The 6203-nt window shown below is 39.2% G+C and overlaps 1 non-coding gene across 1 annotated transcript; it reads left to right on the top strand.

The window, feature by feature from the left end:
* The first annotated feature begins 4575 nt into the window (after positions 1 to 4575).
* LOC112767828 (small nucleolar RNA R71) lies at positions 4576 to 4683 on the top strand. The gene has a single exon (XR_003185269.1). It is a non-coding gene; the product is annotated as a small nucleolar RNA R71 (small nucleolar RNA).
* The last annotated feature ends 1520 nt before the right edge of the window (positions 4684 to 6203 follow it).

Genomic DNA, 6203 nt, shown 5'->3' with positions numbered 1-6203 from the left:
ATACATAAATGCCACAGACACATAATTGGGTGAACCTTTTCAGATTGTGACTCAGCTTTGCTAAAGTCCCCAAGTAGAGGTGTCCAGGGTTCTTAAGCACACTCTTTTTTTTTTTTTGCTTTGGACCTTGACTTTAACCGCTCAGTCTCAAGTTCTCACTTGACACCTACACGCCACAAGCACATGGTTAGGGACAGCTTGGTTTAGCCGCTTAGGCCAGGATTTAATTCCTTTAGGCCCTCCTATCCACTGATGCTCAAAGCCTTGGGATCCTTTTTATTACCCTTGCCTTTTGGTTTTAAGGGCTATTGGCTTTTTGCTCTTGCCTCTTGGTTTTAAGAGCTTTTGGCTTTTTCTGCTTGCTTTTTCTCTTTTTTTTTTCCGCCTATTTTTTTCTCTTTTTTCTGCAAGCTTTGTTCTTTGCTGCTTTTTCTTGCTTCAAGAATCATTTTTATGATTTTTCAGATTATCAAATAACATGTCTCCTTATCATCATTCTTTCAAGAGCCAACATATTTAACATTCTTAAACCCCAACTTCAAAAGACATATACACTGTTCAAGCATACATTTAGAAAACAAGAAGCATTGTCACCACATCAATATAATTAAACTACGTTCAAGGGTAAATTCAAAACTCATGTACTTCTTGTTCTTTTGAATTAAAACATTTTTCATTTAAGAGAGGTGATGGATTCATAGGACATTCATAACTTTAAGACATAGTTACTAACTACTAATGATCATGTAATGAAGACACAGACATGGATAAGCACTTAACATTAAGAAAACGAAAAACAGAAAATAAGAACAAGGAATGAGTCCACCTTAGTGATGGTGCCGTTTCCTTCTTGAGGAACCAATGATGTCCTTGAGCTCTTCTATGTCTCTTCCTTGTCTTTGTTGCTCCTCCCTCATTGCTTTTTGATCTTCTCTTATTTCATGAAGGATGATGGAGTGCTCTTGATATTCCACCCTTAGTTGTCCCATGTTAGAACTTAATTCTCCTAGGGAGGTGTTTGATTTGCTCCCAATAGTTTTGTGGAGGAAAATACATTTGAGGCATCTCCGGGATCTCATGGTGATGAGCTTCCTGCGCCTCTTGAGCTCCATGAATGGGCTCTCTTTCTTGCTCCATCTTTTTCTTAGTGATGGGCTTCTCTTCCTTAATGGGAATGTCTCCTTCTATGAAAGCTCCAGCTGAGTAACATAGATGGCAAATAAGATGAGGAAAAGCTAGCCTTGCCATGGGGGATGACTTTTCGGCTATTTTGTAGAGTTCAAGGGAGATGACTTCATGAACCTCTACTTCCTCTCCAATCATGATGCTATGAATCATGATGGCCTGATCCACAGTAACTTCAGATCGGTTGCTAGTGGGGATGATGGAGCATTGGATGAATTCCAACCATCCTCTAGCCACAGGCTTGAGGTCCAATCTTCTTAGTTGAACCGGCTTGCCTTTGGAGTCAATCTTCCATTGAGCTCCTTCCACACATATGTCCATGAGGACTTGGTCCAACCTTTGATTAAAGTTGACCCTTCTAGTGTAGGGGCGTTCATCTCCTTCCATGTTTGGCAAGTTGAACGCCAACCTCACATTCTCCGGACTAAAATCTAAGTATTTCCCCCGAACCATTGTAACATAGTTCTTTGGATCCGGGTTCTTACTTTGATCATGGTTCTTGGTGATCCATGCATTGGCATAGAACTCTTGAACCATTAGGATGCCGACTTGTTGGATGGGATTTGTTAGAACTTCCCAACCTCTTCTTTGAATTTCATGTCGGATCTCCGGATACTCATTTCTTTTGAGTTTGAAAGGGACCTCGGGGATCACCTTCTTCTTGGCCACAACATCATAGAAGTGGTCTTGATGGGCTTTGGAGATGAACCTTTCCATCTCCCATGACTCAGAGGTGGAAGCTTTTGTCTTTCCTTTTCCTTTTCTAGAGGATTCTTCGGTCTTAGGTGCCATCAATGGTAATGGAAAAACAAAAAGCTTATTCTTTTACCACACCAAACTTAGAATTTTGCTCGCCCTCGAGCAAGAAAAGAAAGAATAGATGGAGAAGAAGAAGAAAATATGGAGAAGAGGGGGGAGGTGTATTCGGCCAAGAAGAGAAGAGAGGGTTGTGTTGTGTGAAAATGAGGAAGAATGGAAGGCTTTATGTAGGGAAGGGGGGGTTAAAGTTCGGCCATTTAGGGTGGGTTGGGTGGGAAATTGATTTTGAATTTTGAAGGTAGGTGGAGTTTATGAGGTAGGTTTATGGGGAAGAGTGGATGGATGTGAGTGATTAATGGAAAACAGAAGGGATGATCATGAATGGAGAGAGAGATGATGAGGTAGGTGGGGATCCTGTGGGGTCCACAGATCCTGAGGTGTTCAAGGATTTACAACCTTGCACCAATTTAGGCATGTAAAATGTCCTTGCACACAACTCTGGGCGTTCAGCGCCAGGTTGGTGCCCATTTTGGGCGTTCAACGCCCATTTGTTGCCCATTTCTGGCGTTGAACGCCAGAACCATGCTTGTTCTGGGCGTTCAGCGCCAGCTCCTCTCCAGGGTGCAGTTCTGGCGTCCAGTGCCCAGATGCTACCCATTTTGGGCGTTCAGTGCCCAGACACTGCCCATTTTGGGCGTTCAGCGCCAGAACCATGCTCTGTTCTGGCGTTGAACGCCAGGCAGGTGCTTCTTCCAGGGTGTGATTTTTCTTCTACTGTTTTTGATTCCGTTTTTAATTTTTATATTTATTTTGTGACTCCACATGATCATGAACCTATAAAGACATATAACTAAGAAAAATATAGTTAGATAAATAAAAATTGGGTTGCCTCCCAACAAGCGCTTCTTTAATGTCAATAGCTTAACAGTGGGCTCTCATGGAGCCTCACAGATGTGCAGAGCTTTGTTGAGACCTCCCAACACCAAACTTAGAGTTTGGATATGGGGGTTTGACACCAAACTTAGAGTTTGGTTGTGGCCTCCCAACACCAAACTTAGAGTTTGACTGTGGGGGCTTTGGTTGACTCTGCTTTGAGAGAAGCTTTTTCTGCTTCTTCTCCATGGATGCAGAGAGAGATCCTTGAGTTGTAAATACAAGGTTGTCCTTATTTAATTGAAGGATCAATTCTCCTCTGTCCACATCAATCACAGCTCTTGCTGTGGCTAGGAAAGGTCTTCCTAGGATGATGGATTCATCCTCTTCCTTTCCAGTATCTAGGACTATGAAATCAGCAGGGATGTAAAGGCCTTCAACCTTTACTAACACGTCCTCTACTTGTCCATAAGCCTATTTTCTTGAATTGTCTGCCATCTCTAATGAGATTTTAGCAGCTTGCACCCCATAGATTCCCAGTTTCTCTATTACAGAGAGGGGCATGAGGTTTATTCCTGAACCAAGGTCACACAGAGCCTTAAAGATCATGGTGCCTATGGTACAAGGTATTATGAACTTTCCAGAATCCTGTCTCTTCTGAGGCAATGTCAGTTGATCCAGATCACTTAGTTCATTGGTGAACAAGGGAGGTTCATCTTCCCAAGTTTCAATACCAAATAATTTGGCATTCAGCTTCATGATTGCACCAAGAAACTTGGCAGTTTGCTCTTCAGTAACATCCTCATTTTCTTCAGAAGATGAATACTCATCAGAGCTCATGAAGGGCATAAGGAGGTTCAATGGAATCTCTATGGTCTCTAGATGAGCCTCAGAGTCCTTTGGTTCCTCAGAGGGAAGCTTTTTATTGATCACTGGATGTCCCAGGAGGTCTTCTTCACTGGGATTCACGTCCTCCTCTCCCTCTTTGGGTTCGGCCATTTTGGTAATATCAATGGCCTTGCGCTCTCTCTTTGGATTTTCTTCTGTATTGCTTGGGAGAGTACTGGGAGGGGTTTCAGTGATTCTTTTACTCAGCTGGCCCACTTGTGCTTCCAAATTTCTAATGGAAGACCTTGTTTCATTCATGAAACTTACAGTGGCCTTGGATAGATCAGAGACTAAGTTTGCTAAGCTAGATGGATTCTGCTCAGAATTCTCTGTCTGTTGCTGAGTAGATGATGGAAAAGGCTTGCTATTGCTAAACCTGTTTCTTCCACCATTATTAAAGCCTTGTTGAGGCTTTTGATCCTTCCATGAGAAATTTGGATGATTTCTCCATGATGAGTTATAGGTGTTTCCATAAGGTTCACCTAAGTAATTCACCTCTGCTATTGCAGGGTTCTCAGGATCATAAGCTTCTTCTTCAGAAGATGCCTCTTGAGTACTGTTGGATGCAGCTTGCATTCCATTCAGACTCTGAGAAATCATATTGACTTGCTGAGTCAATATTTTGTTCTGAGCCAATATGGCATTCAGAGTATCAATTTCAAGAACTCCCTTCTTCATAGGCGTCCCATTATTCACAGGATTCCTCTCAGAAGTGTATATGAACTGGTTATTAGTAACCATGTCAATGAGTTCTTGAGCTTCTGCAGGCGTTTTCTTTAGGTGAATGGATCCACCTGCAGAAGTATCCAATGACATCTTTGATAGCTCAGATAAACCATCATAGAATATATCCAGGATGGTCCATTCTGAAAGCATGTCAGAAGGACACTTTTTGGTCAGCTGCTTGTATCTTTCCCAAGCTTCATAGAGGGATTCACCTTCTTTCTGTCTGAAGTTTTGAACATCCACTCTAAGCTTGCTCAGCTTTTGAGGAGGAAAGAACTTGGCTAAGAAAGTCGTGACCAGCTTATCCCAAGAGTTCAGGCTGTCTTTGGGTTGAGAGTCCAACCACACTCTAGCTCTGTCTCTTACAGCAAAAGGGAAAAGCATGAGCCTGTAGACTTCAGGATCTACTCCATTAGTCTTAACAGTATCACAGATCTGCAAGAATTCAGTTAAGAACTGAAAAGGATCTTCAGATGGATGTCCATGAAACTTGCAGTTCTGCTGCATCAGAGAAACTAGCTGAGGTTTCAGCTCAAAGTTGTTTGCTCCAATGGCAGGAATGGAGATGCTTCTTCCATGTAAATTAGAATTTGGTGCAGTAAAGTCACCAAGCATTCTCCTTGCATTATTGTTGTTGGGTTCGGCTGCCATCTCCTTTACTTGTTCGAAATTTTCAATAAGGTTGTCTCTGGATTGTTGTAATTTAGCTTCTCTTAGTTTCCTCTTCAGAGTCCTTTCAGGTTCTTGATCAGCTTCAACAAGAATGCCTTTTTCTTTGTTCCTGCTCATAAGAAAGAGAATAGAACAAGAAAAGAAGAGGAATCCTCTATGTCACAGTAAAGAGGTTCCTTAATGTTAGTAGAAAAAGAAAAGGAATAGGGGTGAAGAAGAATGAAGAATCCAAACACAAGGGTAAGGATAGGAGCAGTGAATTGAGATGAGGAGATGTTAGTAGATAAATAAATAAATAGAATAAGATGAGAGAGGGAGAATTTTCGAAAATAATTTTTGAAAAAGAGTTAGTGATTTTCGAAAATAATTTTTGAAAAAGGTTAGTAATTTTCGAAAATTAAAATCCAAAATTAAAAAGAAGTTTTGAAAAAGAGAGGAGATATTTTCGAAAATTAGAGAGATAGCGTTAATTAGGTAGTTTTGAAAAAGGTAAGAAACAAACAAAAAGTTAGTTAGTTAGTTGAAACAAATTTTGAAAATCAATTTTGAAAAGATAAGAAGATAAGAAGTTAGAAAAGATATTTTGAAATCAAATTTTTGAAAAAGGTAAGAAAAGAAGATATTTTTTTTTGAAAAGACATGATTGAAATTAGTTTTGAAAAAGATTTGATTTTTTTAAAATCACAATTAATGACTTGATTCACAAGAAATCACAAGATATGATTCTAGAACTTAAAGTTTGAATCTTTCTTAGCAAGTAAGTAACAAACTTGAATTTTTTGAATCAAAACATTAATTGGTGATGTTATTTTCGAAAATTATGTGATAAAGATAAGAAAAAGATTTTTTGAAAAACATTTTTATAATTTTCGAAAATAACTAAGAAAAATGAAAAAGATTTGATTTTTGAAAAAGATTTTGAAAAAGATGAGATTTTTTTAAATTGAAAATTTGATTTGACTCATAAAAATAACTAGATTTTTTTTAAAAAAATTTTTGAAAAAGTCAAATCTAATTTTCGAAATTTTAAGAGAGAAAAAGGGAAAGATATTTTTTTGATTTTTGAATTTTTAATGATGAGAGAGAGAAACATGAAAATG

This window comes from Arachis hypogaea, chromosome 17, assembly GCF_003086295.3.
Source record: "Arachis hypogaea cultivar Tifrunner chromosome 17, arahy.Tifrunner.gnm2.J5K5, whole genome shotgun sequence".
NCBI lineage: Eukaryota > Viridiplantae > Streptophyta > Magnoliopsida > Fabales > Fabaceae > Arachis > Arachis hypogaea.
This window is presented reverse-complemented; position numbering and strand designations above follow the sequence as displayed.